The sequence below is a fragment of the Lactuca virosa genome, chromosome 5 (genome assembly GCF_052849685.1).
Source record: "Lactuca virosa cultivar CGN04683 chromosome 5, Lactuca_virosa_CGN04683_v6, whole genome shotgun sequence".
NCBI classification, from domain to species: domain Eukaryota; kingdom Viridiplantae; phylum Streptophyta; class Magnoliopsida; order Asterales; family Asteraceae; genus Lactuca; species Lactuca virosa.
Window position 1 is genome coordinate 200608162 of NC_136430.1, and position 16165 is coordinate 200624326.

The following is a 16165-nucleotide window of genomic DNA, read 5'->3' on the forward strand; positions in this document are numbered from 1 at the left end:
GCCTATAAAATGGCAGTTTAATGGGTGTCCACTCTCACCCACCGCTTCCTTGACTGGTGGAGGGTCGTTAGCCGAACGGGTAGGACAAGGACTTTAATTCTCCTTTCATTAAAAGTATTAATGATAAGTACTAAGTAACTAAACTCTTATTAATACCCAATCTTAGTTACTTAGGAAAATGTGAATTTGGTGCTAACCCATGAAATTACACTTTGCACTTTTCTTAAGTCGTTAGTGGAGCGTGTGTGGTTAACCGGCACACTAACCTGGACTTAACAAGGTAGGCAAAGGGTAACTTAATATTTATCATAGTATCGGTGGAGCGTGTGTGGTTAACCGGCACACTGATTAAGGGGTAAATATTAAGGGTACCAAGTATATTTGCATGGTTATTCACACCTTGGTTTTGTGATCCTCGGCATCCCAGTCACAAAACCTGAAGGGCACACTCGAGATTGAAACATGCCTTTGAACAGTTCAATGAATCTCAAAGATCTAGGACTTTCAAATCCAATTAAAACCTAATAAATTATTTCATTTTTCATGGTGGAAATTGGTGAATCGTCATTCACCTACCTTCAAATATTTTATAGCTTGGATTACGGCATCCCTCTTCTAAGTTATAAAATAGTTTGTTGGGTCCTAGCCTTAATATTTCATATTGGGTGTCATATTAAGGACTTTAAATCAACTATCTTGAATATCTCCCAAAAAGATGTCTGGTCTAGACATTTATGATCTTCCCAAATCTCTTGAAACAAGCTTTCCTAAATGAAGATGATGTCCCATGGATATCATACTTCTTTCACCTCCTCCAATTATTCTCCCTAACCCACAAGTTCCTAAAAAGTTTAAGGTCACTCAAGCCCTATTGGCAAGGCAAGGTCTAGGTGTGATCACATCTTGGAGATATAGTCACATATTGACAAGCCGAGAGAGTTGGGTGTCAAAGTCTTGAGAAAGTTGGTGGCTCAACTACTTTCTAAGTCACACAGTGAGTTCTTTTGGGAATCCTATGAAACAAACAAAGACAAGACCCTTAATGATCTTATCTATTTGCTAAGATCAACTTCCTAAAACGCTATGGACATTGACAATGATGACATTGGATATCCAGTAAAGCTCTCTCTTCCCAATAGAAAGGGATCGACCATAGTCAACTCGGTTGACCCAATGGTAAAGAGAGAGGCGAAGTCTGAGATAGTCCCATTATCAAGGGTCCATAGGTAACTATTGCCAAAGGAAGGGGCATTGGTTACGAAGCTGCCAAATTTACCTAAGGATGTTAAAGTCAATAAGTTTGGCTCTACTTCAGGTAAAGTCCATTGTCTAACTCTATTAAGTACATGCTGATTCTGATCGCGACGATGGATTTCAATCGCATGGTTCGGTGATCAGAATTTTGGGCTATTACTTAAGAGTTATGATATTTATATTGCTTAGGAATAGATAACAACAAGGTTTTCATATGGATTGTAAGGATAAGTTTTTCCGCAAAGTTTTAAAATAAAAGAAAAAGGTTTTGATTTTATTTATTTTAAGTATCCTTACAATGGCATTTGTGAAAAGTTGTTGCTTATAAGATTCCATTGATAGCAATATTGGAAAAATGGATTTGATTCTTTCGGTTGTGGTAGTGTCTAATATTACCAAATAAGGAAAGATTCTCATCACCCAAGGTTCAATTGGACCGAAACTTGGAATCATGCAAGTTGTATAGTATGATGAATGAGAACTTTCAGCTTGGAAAATTAAGACTAATTCCTTATGTGAATAAGGAAAGGACTAAGGGATCGAGTACACATTCTTGTGCACTGGTGAAGTCCACCACAAAAGATCAAGAAGACTATTCGTCATGATTTACTTAAGTTCAGTAAATATGGTTATACTTATAAGTTTAAGTATAAGTCTGTAGCATTGGAGAAGTTTCAATGTGAGACAGAACGAATAAGAAGAATCAAAGTATGGCAGAAAGATAAAAGTTTCTCAAATCTGAAAAGATGGGAGAGTACTTTAGTATCATGTTTATGATCATCTTAATGATTAAGATACCATATCACAATTGATCCTCTAAAGTCATCTTAGTGCATTCTTATGACTAAGAAGAGGAGTCATGAATTGTTGAAATGGTTAAATCAAAAAGATGAGTCATACTTCGTTCCAAAACAATTCTTAGAGTCATACTCCAAGATTGTAACTTAAGTGACATATGTTAAAGAGGGTTTGTTAACACTAGTCAAATGTAAGAGTAAAAGGTTATCTACTCTTGTACATTTGAAATTGGTAAGTTGTGATGTTTTGGATAAAACAGAGACCAACTTAGGCCAATTGTGTAAAGTGATAGTCTTGATAAAGAATCCGCACTATCTCTTGAATATTTGACAAGGGAGTCTTATATGTCAAGAGGACAGTGGGAGTCTTAAAGCTCTTGAAAGTTTCAAGACTTAATCAAGAATAAAACCTAAAGTTCTTCACTAGCACACGACTTGAGGTTTATAACCTATCATGTTGAAATTTTTGTGCCTATTCAAGTTGGCTTTGCATAGGAGTTCTGAGAGTTCTCAATTGGTTGTACAACTACTTGGAAGCAATGGCAGGCACCTGAGCTGCCAAATGGCAAGAATTTAAGATTGCACAAGTTTAATCAATATGAGTTTGGATTTGTCACTAACCTTGTCTTGTGATTATGGTTTTGACAAATTCACATGGATAAGAACACATACACTATTAAATCTAAGTGTCATAAGGTTTCTCTCCGATTCATGAAAATGATGGTGAGGAAACACTTTCACTAAGTAGATTTTAGCTAGATAGCAATTGTGATATTTGCATTCTTAAAGTCGTTAGTGGAGCGTGTGTGGTTTACCGGCACACTAACATGGACTTGTGAGAAGTGGCAAAGGTCTAAACAATTGAGACTATGATTACGGCATCCCTTTTCATAGCTCTAAAATTGTTTAGACACACATGTGAGCTATCTAAGAGAGGTGTATGATTTTAATAAAGTTTTATCAAAACAATCTAGTATCAGAAATCTGAACTTTGGTAAGAAAGTCAGCTGATTTCTGAGTACATGTCAAAGCTAGTGGGAGCATAAGTGTTATGCTAATAATCATCATGTTAGTGGGAGCATGATAATTATGACAAAGGTTGCAACTTAGCAATGTTAATTATAGAAAACAAAAGTTTCAATTCGTGAGGTTGCAGGGGTTGAAAAAGTTGTTTTGCTATAATTAAGGGAGAGGAAATTATACTTCATTTCAATTCTAAAAGCTTAGATTGAGATTTTAATCGTATTTAATCAAGGATATATATATGAATTTCATATTGGAATGGCTCAACATAAGGAAATTCTATATATAGGTCCATTATTTGCGTTCTAAAATTCGATTATGATTACGGCATCCCTTTTCATAATCTGAATTTTGAGAACTTGGCAAATTGAAATGGAAATATTATAGCAAAAGACTGGTTTAGTCTTTATGTGAGACATCATGAATCGTGTCCCATATGCTTCGGATATAGGATCGATTACATGTTCTATATTCATCCTTTCTAAAAATTTCCAAATGCCTGGGGCATCATGAAGGGAAAAGGTCTAGAATTGGATATGACTAAAATGATTAAGCAATTGTCGAGGACAATCTAAGGTTTACCAAAGATTGGTTGCTCAAGGACAGTTGGAAGTATAATGTTAATTCTGGAAGGACCATATTGACATAATCTGTAAGGAGGCAACTCTTGTTCAGAAGTGATAGTCAAAATGGAATATGGAAATGTTTTAAAGTTAGAAATTATTCAATCTGTGTAAGATTAGGAAACTTAATGAAAGAAGGATGTTTCCAAGGAGCTGATCTCCTTTGGAATGCTCTGTAATGATTGTTGTCAAGTCTTTCTGACTTTGTGCATAATCATTAAGAGGATCAATGCATATAAGTTTAGAATCTAACAGATTTCAGTAAATGGCATGAATTTGGAATTCTTGCATTTGCAGTAAGGATTTGGGACTATGAAAAGAGGATCACTGGAGTGATGTTCAATTGATCGATTTTACAAAGTAAAGATCATAGACAAACATAGTATACATACTTGGTGTATGGCATGACTAGTGTTTAGAAAACATAGTGTACATGCTTGGAGCATGGGACAACTATTGTTTTAAATTCAAGTATAAAGTTGATAAAACCGAAACAATGAATAATGAGTAATCAGTATGGTGATAAATAAAAGTGTTTATTTATATTCATAGGGTTTGATACCATATTTGATTCATTTATTCTTGTGTTTCACTTTGCATGTTTTGACTTCCAGAATAACTAAGTCGCTCTTCCTGAATGATTAAGTTATTCAAACCATCCACAGTCGGTCATATGTTGGAAGTAGATATGAATCAAGACTGTCATGGGTTGGTTTGTAGAGGTCCAAGTTGGTGGACAAAGTGGTGCTACAACACTCATGAGTGCTCATAAGTTCTGAGTATTGGATTCAACCCGCGCTCATTTGAATCACTTCATGGATTTTATCACGAGTGATCATGAGACGATAATATCTTATATTCTTCAAACCTAGAGATATGAGTTGTTACTATGAGTTGGTTATACACTGATTGCACGAAAACGCATTGGTAACTCGATGTTATAAAACGTGCCTTTATGTATGATTCAACAAGTAGTAGAACAAGCCATATGAGTCGAAGTTTATCCATTCCTTTTACCTTCGGGATAAAAGAGATATCTGTGGGCCCCTCGATGATTTAAAGATAATACATGTGAGTGCTTGGCCAAGCCATGACTGATTTGATTTGTTCAATCAGTCAGTCATCATGAATCGGAAATCGGGAAACAACAAATGGACAGAGAGAATGATTGATAATCCATGTCTCAGTCCATATGATATCTAGAATGGATGAATATATGATCCCTTATCTAATGGACAAGTCATTGATAAAGGTCAGAGTTCATCGACAAGGTCAGAGTTCGACAGAAGCTTTTGAGAGCTACGATTGCTGATCGGTTCCTGAAGTCATACGCAATAATAGTTTTAGACTTATCCAAGTGGGAGACTGTTGGATTAATGTCTAAGTCCATAACTATAATTGGTAAGACTTGACCCGACCCGTCATGGTCCATTTGGGTTGCATGGCATCATGCATTTGGATAGACTATAATGAGAGAAATAACACTTAAGGTTGGTTAATATATTATAAGTTCTAATATATTAATAAGGTTATTTAATTAGTATTGAGCAAGAATTAATTTGGAATTAATTAAGTGATCAAAAGGAGACTAATTAAATATATGGGTTGATTGTGTAAATCATTCATTCTTATATATGTGGGCTTGTGATCCAAGATTCCTTATGTTGGACTAAGTCCATGGGGTGACCCATGGATACTCCATGGAGGTTAAAATTCATGGAGCATAAGGAATGGGTAAAGTTATGAGTTACATGGTGTAACCCTAATAGCCACCATATAAAAGAATCCCATGGCTCAAGAAATCGTGCACTAATGTGTGAGTGTGAGGGCTAGACGATTTCAAGGAGTGTTCAAGTTTCTCTCAAGTTATTCCAAGTGTATTTGGTGTTGTGTGAACCATTCGAGGTGTCACACTTGGGGCACTAGGCACTCAAGCTTCATGAAGACATTCTACATCAAAGAGGTATGTATTCTATCTTGTTATATTTATTATTTTGTATGCTAGATTAGGATAATATCTTGGATGTTCATAATTGTATGTATAATAGAGAAAACATAGATCCAAGGTATTTAGGGTTGCATGTACACTTAGGAGTGTTAGAATGCTCATAACCCAACAGTAACAGGTATGGGTCAGGTCATAGCATACAAATTCAGTATACCGTTTTGTAGTACAAAAACATACCTTTCAGATAGAACAGTAAGTAGGTGAAACTAGAAACTTATCTGTAAATGGGTTGATACGCATTATAATACCTTAGCTTATACATCAGCGTTATATATAATTAATATCCGATAGGCAGTGGAATGTGTGCTATCCGCCTTACTTCCTGTTCCTTGTTTGGTTGTGGGCTTAGGGCAGATTCACACATTTAACTGTCCGTTCGATATTGGATTTCATATAGCTAGTATAAACTAAGTGATTATAGAAGGAACTATTGCAGTCACCATTTTTACCAATGGAAATATATGATTTTCTTAAAGAATGTTTTCTTCAAAAATAATAGAGCTATTATAGTTAACTTCGTAAGTACCAAATGAATACGTCAGGGTTATATACAATGAAGATCTATCAAACAATGGGATGTGTGACTTCCGCCTCATTTCTTGTTCCTTGTTTGGGTGTGGGCTTAGGGCAAATTCACACAATCGATTGTCTGTTTACTCTGGGTTTTATATAACTTGTATCCATTTAGTACTCATAGAAGGAATTGTAGAGTCATTTTTACTTATCATTCATCACATCAGAAAATATAGGATTTTCTGGAGGAACAGACGAACTTTTCTAAAAAGAACTCATGGTATCCTCTTTACAACTAAAATACCTATGAACTCACCAGCTTAAATGTTGATTTACTCTTTCAAAATAACTTATATTCTCAGGAAACTAGTAGACAGGTACGCGCACCGGGATTCAGAAGATGGAGCATTGTAGCTTCATGTCTTGTTTTGTTATTTACTTTGGAGTCAATCTTTTGTGAATCTAATACATTGTAAACACTTTATTATTTATGCAATGGTCGTTGTTACTTTGATTACTATGATGCATGTGTTGTGATACTAAGCATGACGTCCTCCGCCCCCGAACGTTTGCGGCCGTTCCGGTTTGGGGGTGTGACAGCCTCGCACCCTATTTATAGTGTCCGAGGGTTCGCATTACGTTGGGCATAACTCCTCGGTACGCTGGGCGTACTGCGTAGCGGTTTACTACGTTGGGCGTACGAAGTAGATCAGCTCGGACGCGTCAAGGCTACGATACATGGCACTCATGCGAAGGAGTAGCGAGGGTGACTGACTCCGGGTCTCTTACACGAGTACGCTGGGCGTACTCATGTATGTTGGGCGTACTTTGATTTATCAAACTTCAAAATTTCGTAAATTTCGTATACGAACTCCATTTTTGTTGTTCATTATATTCACGCGTAGGTATCACCGTGCTCTACAACTTTCGTTTAGACTCCGTCAGCTAATTTTGACTTTATTTTTAATGTTATATTTTTAACGGGCCGGGACAGGAAAAGTCCGTTAAAAATTCAAAACTTCTTCATCCGACGTCCGTTTTCGTCTGTCTTTTTACCGTTGTACTACTATTGACGAGATCTTCAATTCTCGTTTTGGGTGTCGGCTAAAAATCACTCGATCTTTACTTCGAGTTTCGAGTGAGGTTTTCGCCTAAACGTTTCTGTCACGAAACTTCAATAAATCATAACTTCTTATGGCGTCGTGCCGGTTCTGTCACGAAACTTCAATAAATCATAACTTCTTCGTTATAAGTCGGATTTTAGTGAGGTTTTCGCCTAAACGTTTCTAATGAGATAATTTACAACTTTCAATAACATTATTTTTACTTATTTCCAACTTAAATTTTTACATTTTCGTTAATTTTAATATTTAACTTTTGATTAGAATCTCATAAGACTTCCAATACTTCCCGAATGATTCTAAACATATTTTACTTCAATTCTCATAAAACTATCTTGTTAGAACTCAATACTCAAAACCATATAATATTTAATATTATTTATTAACAAAACACGATAACTGAACGTGTATGTTACAAATACCTCCTCCTTTTGAGGATTTTGTCCCCGAAATTACAACGATTTAAACAAATGGGGATATTTCGCTCTTATCTCATTCTTATTTTCCCAAGTATAATTTGGGCCTCGATGGTGTTTCCACTTGACATGCACCAACTCCACTTCTTTATTACGTAATTCAGTCACGATTTTTTCAGGCTCTTCTACATATCTTAATTTATTATCCAGTTTCACCTCGGATAACGGGACCGTTTCATCATATATGCTTAAACATTTATGCAAATAACTTACATGAAACACATCATGAATACTTGCCAAATCTTCCGACAATTCTAAACGGTACGCTTGCTTACCAATTCTTTGGATGATTTTGAAAGGACGAACAAATCAAGGACTTAGTTTTCCTTTCTTCCCAAATCGCATGATGCCATTCCATGGGGATACCTTCAGCATTACGAAATCACCCACCTGGAATTCTATGGGTCGTCTTCTCTTTTCCGTATAGGACTTCTGTCGATCCTGGGCCGCTTTCATTCTTTCTCGTACAATTTGAATCTTATCAGTGGTGTCTTGAATCATTTCAGGGCCTTCAAGGATTTTCCGTCCTACATCACGCCAACATAATGGAGTACGGCATTTACGACCATATAATGCTTCATATGGTGGCATTTTGATTGAAGTGTGGTAACTGTTATTATATGAAAATTCGACAAGAGGTAAGTACTTATCCCAGTTACCACCGAACTCCAAGACGTATGCACGAAGCATATCTTCTACTGTTTGGATTGTTCTTTCCATCAGACCATCTGTCTGGGGATGATAAGCTGTGCTGAGAGTAATTCGAGATCCCAATTCACGTTGCATACTAGCCCAAAAATGAGAAGTGAAGCGAGTATCACGATCGGAAATAATCTTTAGTGGCACACCATGTCTTGTAACAATTTCATCCAAGTATACTTGTACGTATTTTTCCATTGGAGCTATTTCACGCATGGCAAGAAAATGTGCACTCTTAGTCAGTCGGTCGACAATTACCCAAATGCTATCATTATGTCTAGCAGTCTTTGACAATTTGGTAATAAAATCCATCGACAGTTCCTCCCATTTCCACAGAAGGACATTAATACATTCTGGACTACCATATGGCTTTTGGTGTTCCGCTTTGACTTGTAAGCATACTAAGCATTCCTGCACATATCTTCCAATGTCTCTCTTTAATCCAGGCCACCAATAATCAGCCCGTACATCATAGTACATTTTACTTGTACCAGGATGTATTGGCAGTTTAGACTTATGGGCTTCATCCAAAATCTTATGTCTTAATCCGCCAATCTTTGGAATCCACAGTCGATTCTTAAACACCTTCAATCCACGTGGATCATCGAGTAAAATATCAGCATAATGTACCATCCCTTCTTTCTTCCCATTTTCTGGCTTTAAGGCCTATACTTGCCATTTTTATAGTTCATCAGGAATAGTGAACTTTACTGTAGTGTGAGTAATAACATAACACACACTATTACGATAAACCTTCCTGCTAAGTGCATCGGCAACTACATTGGCCTTTCTAGAATGATACATGATTTCATAATCATAGTCTTTGATCAGCTCCATAGCTCGCTGTTGTCTCATATTCAAAGTTTGCTGACTGAATATATACTTTAGACTTTTGTGGTCGGTAAACAATTGGCATTTTGTACCAAAAAGATAATGTCTCCAGATTTTTAGGGCAAATACTACTGCAGTGAGTTCGAGGTCATGGGTAGGATAATTCTTTTCATACTCTTTTAGTTGTCTTGAAGCATATGCTATTACTTTACCACGCTGCATCAATACACAACCGAGTCCCAACCTTGAAGCATCGCTATACACGGAAAAATCATTATCACCTTCTGGAAGTGATAAGATCGGAGCATGAGTCAAAAGATCTTTTAGAGTGGAGAAAGCTTTTTCTTGGGCTTTACCCCATTCGAACTTTACTTCCTTTCGTGTAAGACTTGTAAGAGGTACAACTATGCGTGAAAAGTCTTTAATGAATCTCCAGTAATACCCCGCGAGACCCAAGAAACTGCGGATTTCAGAAGCATTACGGGGCGCTTCCCAGTTCTGAATGGCTTCAATTTTGATAGGATTTACTGATATACCGTCACCATAAATCACATGGCCGAGAAATTGAATTTGGCGAAGCCAAAATTCACATTTGGAGAATTTAGCATATAGTTTCTCGTTTCGAAGAAGTTCTAATATTTCACGAATATGAATGACATGATCAGCTTCAGACTTGGAATAGATTAGAATATCATCAACGAATATGATGACATATTTATTGAGAATTGGATGGCATACCTGATTCATCATATCCATGAATACGGCAGGAGCATTTGTCAAACCGAATGGCATGACAAGGAATTCAAAATGCCCATAACGAGTACGAAAAGCAATCTTGGGTATATCTTGCTCGTATACTTTCAACTGATGATAGCCAGATATCAAATCAATCTTCGAGAAATACCTAACACCCTGAAGTTGATCAAATAAATCATCAATGTGAGGTAGTGGGTACTTGTTCTTGATAGTTACCTTATTTAGCTCACGGTAATCAATACACATTCGCATCAAACCGTCCTTCTTCTTGACAAACAATACTGGAGCACCCCAAGGAGAGGTACTCGGTCGAATAAAGCCTTTGTCAAGTATTTCCTGCAGTTTGGATCATCATTTCCTTCATCTCAGCTGGCGCAAGACGATAAGGAGTCTTTGCAATTGGAGCAGCACCAGGTACAAGATCAATTCGGAATTCTACTTGCCTATCCGGAGGAAGTCCAGGCAAATCATCGGGGAAAACATCAGGATATTCATTAACAACGGGAACATCATTTACACTTTTCTTCCCCTCTTTTGAGATATCAACTGTATAGGCCAGATAGGTAGAACACCCCTTCGATATAAACTTACAAGCTTTTAGGAAAGAGATTATTTTAAGAATTTTAATTCTTTGTTCACCGTAGACATAAATTGGATTCTCCCCTTCAATAGGAATGTGTACTATCTTCTCATAGCACAAGAGTTCTGCAAGGTTCTTTGACAACCAATCCATGCCGAGAATAATATCAAAGTTGGGCAAGGAGATAGAAATCAGGTTAGCAAGAAAATTATAACCTTCAATTTCTATGACACAATCTATATAGACTTTATCAGCAAGTAGTGAGATACTTTCTGCTGTGTCTACATGAAACGGTTGAGCGAGTGCATAGCAAGCAATTTGAAAAGAACGTGCAAATTCATCAAACACAAAAGAATCTGAGGCACCAGAATCAAATAATATGTGAGCAGGTCTAGAGTTGACGAGAAATGTACCAGTCACAACAGACGGGTCTTTACGTGCCTCCTCCGTGGTAATTTGGAATGTGCGGCCTTTAGCTTTTGACACCTCGTCCTTTTTAGTTGGAGTACTCTTTGGTTGTTGAACGGAAACTTGACTCCTCGCCGGTTGTTGAACAGAAGCTTGACTTCCCGCCACTTGGTTAGTAAGAGTAGGGCAGAAGCACTTCCTGTGGCCAGTAATACCACAAGCAAAACATGTAACATTCTTTATCAGGCAAACAAACTTCATGTGGCCTATTTCTCCACATCCAAAACAGATCACTGATCCTTTCTCTAATCTGCATTCACCCTGATGATTCTTTCCACAATTTCGACACGATGGTGACTGAAGAGAAAACGATTGTGACCTACCGTGGCCACGAGAGGTATTATGAGATTACACTTGCTTACTAGGATCAATTCAAATAGATTGAGCTGGTGGAATAGAGGAAACATGAACAGTTCGATCAATACGTGGATGCTTCGGAACAGAAAAAGTGGCACCACGTATTTCTAAATCATGCTGGCGCTTTTGGGCATACTCAACAACTTTATCAAATGATAGAACATCCTGATTTCTCACGAAATTGTGGATTTCATATCGTAATCCCTCCAAGAATAACTGAATTTTATCGTCCAGTTGGAATATACTTTGTAGCAAACCGTGCTTTTTGATTGAATTGAGTTTCATATTCATTCACAGTCATTCCTCCTTGTTTAAGCTCGAGGAATTCTTTCTCCAATCTTCTCCTCATGTCTAGAGGACAATATTTTTCTATCAAGCGATTTTTAAACATCCCCCAGGATAAATTCTCCTGGTCATACTCATTGAGAGCTTCAAATGTTGCTTCCCACCATACCAAGGCTTCTCCGTTGAACATTGCGGAAGCATAATTAACCTTTTCTTCATTAATCATGAGAGATACGAAATACTTTTTCCGTGTTCTGGATCCAGGTAAGAAAAACAATAGGATTAAGGGCACCTGAAAACTCCGTAGAGGATTAAGGGCACCTGAAAACTCCGTAGCACCACTACTCTTGAAAGTTTTAAATGAGGGATGTTTCGCCTCCCCTTTTGAAGATTCTCTGATGGCTTTCTTTGCCTTTATCATCATTCTTTTTGTGTTCTTCGAGAGTTTTCTGAATAACACCAGTAAGTTTACCCAAGATTCGTTCCTCACGAGGGGATACTGAAGTATTTACTTCATCAGGACGAGGTTCTCCACCCACATCTGATGTATGGCTACCTTCTTGTTCAGCCATTGTTCTGAAAATTTAGAGTAACATAGTATTTTAGAATATTAGGATTTATTATTACCTAATACTTTACTTAAGTCCTTCCTATGGTTTGTATCCATATACTTACAATGAATCCGTTCATATATTGAACTTCCGACGGTTTAAGTCTAAATACCAATCCGTGGTATTTAGTTCACTTAAACTACTGCTCTGATACCATGATTGAAAGAACCCATTTCTCTAATCACAATTATTACTTCAAACAGGCTACATGCATATTCATAAAAAAATATTTTACATATATGGTTTTATTACAAAAGACTGGATACAAACCGACTAACGCGTTTTTACAAAGTTTTATATATATTACATAACTTCCCAGGAATTTATACACTAAATACAAAAACTATAATATTATCTAATCTACATCTTCTACCAGTACATGACTATACTGGATGCTTATCACCTGCAATAAATTAAACATTGAGAGGGATAAGCGTGTGACGCGTAGTGAGTTCAATAACAGTTACAATATAACGCTATGGCGTATACATATCAATATGACAGAAGCAAAAAGGGACAAAGAACAACAAAGGCAAATGAGTATCATATGACAGGCTTTCCATATCAATGAATAATCGGATTTAAAGAATTTCAATCAATGAAATACAACAAATTTCAACGTAATATACATCAATAAGACTTTAGCCCATGTGGCTTAGAAAAGACACGATTTCTGAATTAACATTTTGGCTCGCAATTTATAAACTTTCAGCCCTGCCCAGCCTTCTGCCAATGTCAAAGTGATGCTTAATCATTCACTTCATGGTCAAAGGCTACATACCAATACCCAAGTGATGTTTACTCATTCACTTCGTGGTCAAAGGTATAGCTCATTATCATAATAACACAGGAAAACACATTACACATATAACACATAACATACAATTGTCCCTATATTGAACTCATCGTGAAATAACTAAAGGGTAAAATGATAATTTGGGCAGCACTTCGTCACTAAAGATGACTTTCTTTGACGAAACCGGGGATTTTAGTTGAAAACCGGGCCTTGCACGGGCAGAGTTTCAACTTGAAAATATTATTTTCTCGGGCTTTCGGAGCATCAGGACTTGCTTCGGGTGTCGGGGATGTTTCCTAGGCTTCGGGGGGTGTTAGGGTAATTTGAGTGAGTGTAGGGGGTGAGAGAGAATCAAAATTTTAACCAAAATTCGGGCAGCCTCTGTGACAACCCGAAAATTTCTACCTTATAAGTCAATTCAATCAATCAAAAGCCAGGCTTGTTTTTATTACCTTTTTAGCCTTGTTAAGGGTCTGTTTAAGAGTTTCTAAGCCTAGTACACTCAACGATTGTATGTTAGGAAGTGTTAGCTTGAGATCGTTGAGTTAAAATCGAGCCGGAAACACCCTCACAAGGAGTTCACGGCCAAGAACCATGTTCACGGCCGTGAACCCATCTTGGGCCGTGAACTCATGCCTTATACATGAGTTTTGGCCATTTTTCTTCACTTCTCACATTCCAGCCGTGAATACATCACTTCTCTCTCAAGTATCATCCTATAAAGGGTTTCTTTCACCTCAAAATCGTAAGTATCTCATCCCTTTGTGTATACTTAGAAACCCCTTTGATTCCATATTGATTCATCACTTTTCACCAAGATCTTCAAGTGTTCTTCATAATTTGGGCCGTGAACATCAAGTGGGCCGTGAACTACTCATCAATTTGGGTCGTGAACCATCAACTTGGGTCGTGAACCATTCATCAAATTGGGCCGTGAACACCTCAAGCCCAGCCGTGAACACCCTTTCAGCCTCCTAACTTGCTTCTAGCACTCTTTTGGTGAGTTATTCTTGCATCCTAGGTTGTTTCCCAATCACCTTTGTAGTTAGATTCACTAATTACCATGCCAATATGTATTATTATATGTCATTTAGGACTCATTTGTGTCTCGGGAATTCATTCGTGGAACTTATCATCCTTATTCGAATCTTCAATTGAATCACCCACATAAGGTGACTTCAAACCCCTATAATCTATCTTTTAAATGTTTTTAAATTCTTTTAGGGGGGGATACAAGTTGAACACAATAATATTGTGTTAATATTTATATGTGATAACCATCGCATTAAAGGATTTCTTATGCTTTTGTAAGTGATCAAATCAATTCAAAAACTCTTTTTAAAGATGTGAGTTTGTTGTTTATAAAACTTCATTCTTAAAGTACATGCTTAACTCAGTAGATAATTGAGTCTTTTTCTACAGGCCAGTAACAGTTCAAACAAACATACTAGTAAACTATAAAATGTATAGTTTAGAGGGTTACTACTTACTATTTCTAGAACAGTGAAACTTACATGAGTCAGTTCATACATGAGTCAGTTCAAACATACTATAACTAGAACTAGGAGGAACATACTATAACTAGAAAAGGGAGGAACATACTATAACTAGAACAGGGAGGAACATACTATAACTAGAACAGGAAGGAACATACTATAACTAGAACAGGAAGGAACATACTATAACAAGAACAAGATAACATTAATATGAGCCACTACTTCATGGCATAGCAATATACTTGATGTGTCACGTTTTGTACCCAGAGTCTCCTGGAGGGAGAGCGTGAGTTTGTGTATAGATCTATACGGGATTGATCATCCTAGACCTTGCTGCTAGCTAGAGTGGGACATGCAGGTCTACGGGTGACAAATGTCATACCATTTTCGACGTCTTTAGATCGTCGTGTTTTATACTAGTTAATCAAGCATGGTTATAACCTCATCACATTTTACCTTAATTAAACTTATTGGTTTTAAAGTAGTTAGTACATCGGTAGGTATTTTATACAATACTACTATACAACTTCATTTTCCATTCCACTCATATAGTGATTTTCACACAGCGAGTAATCTAAACTATTTTCTAGTAAAGATAGTTATAAACTAGGGAAAACATACATTCTTGCGAGAGAACAAACAAACGAAACAGTTGGGTCTTAGTATATTCAGTTAGAAGGCGGCCTATAATTCTAACTTTATGATTCCTTAGCTTATACATTGGGGATATATATTAATCGGATCCGACAGGCAGTAGGATGTGTGCTTTCCGCTTCATTTCATGTTCCTTGTTTGGTTGTGGGCTTAGACTAGATTCACACAATCTACTATCTATTCGATCTTAGTTATATATATATATATATATATATATATATATATATATATATATATATCATGTATACACCAAGTAATCATAGGGAGTAACAGGTATGGGTCAGGTCATAGCATACAAATTCAGTATACCGTTTTGTAGTACAAAAACATACCTTTCAGATAGAACAGTAAGTAGGTGAAACTAGAAACTTATCTGTAAATGGGTTGATACGCATTATAATACCTTAGCTTATACATCAGCGTTATATATAATTAATATCCGATAGGCAGTGGAATGTGTGCTATCCGCCTTACTTCCTGTTCCTTGTTTGGTTGTGGGCTTAGGGCATATTCACACATTTAACTGTCCGTTCGATATTGGATTATATATAGCTAGTATAAACTAAGTGATTATAGAAGGAACTATTGCAGTCACCATTTTTACCAATGGAAATATATGATTTTCTTAAAGAATGTTTTCTTCAAATATAATAGAGCTATTATAGTTAACTTCGTAAGTACCAAATGAATACGCCAGGGTTATATACAATGAAGATCTATCAAACAATGGGATGTGTGACTTCCGCCTCATTTCTTGTTCCTTGTTTGGGTGTGGGCTTAGGGCAAATTCACACAATCGATTGTCTGTTTACTCTGG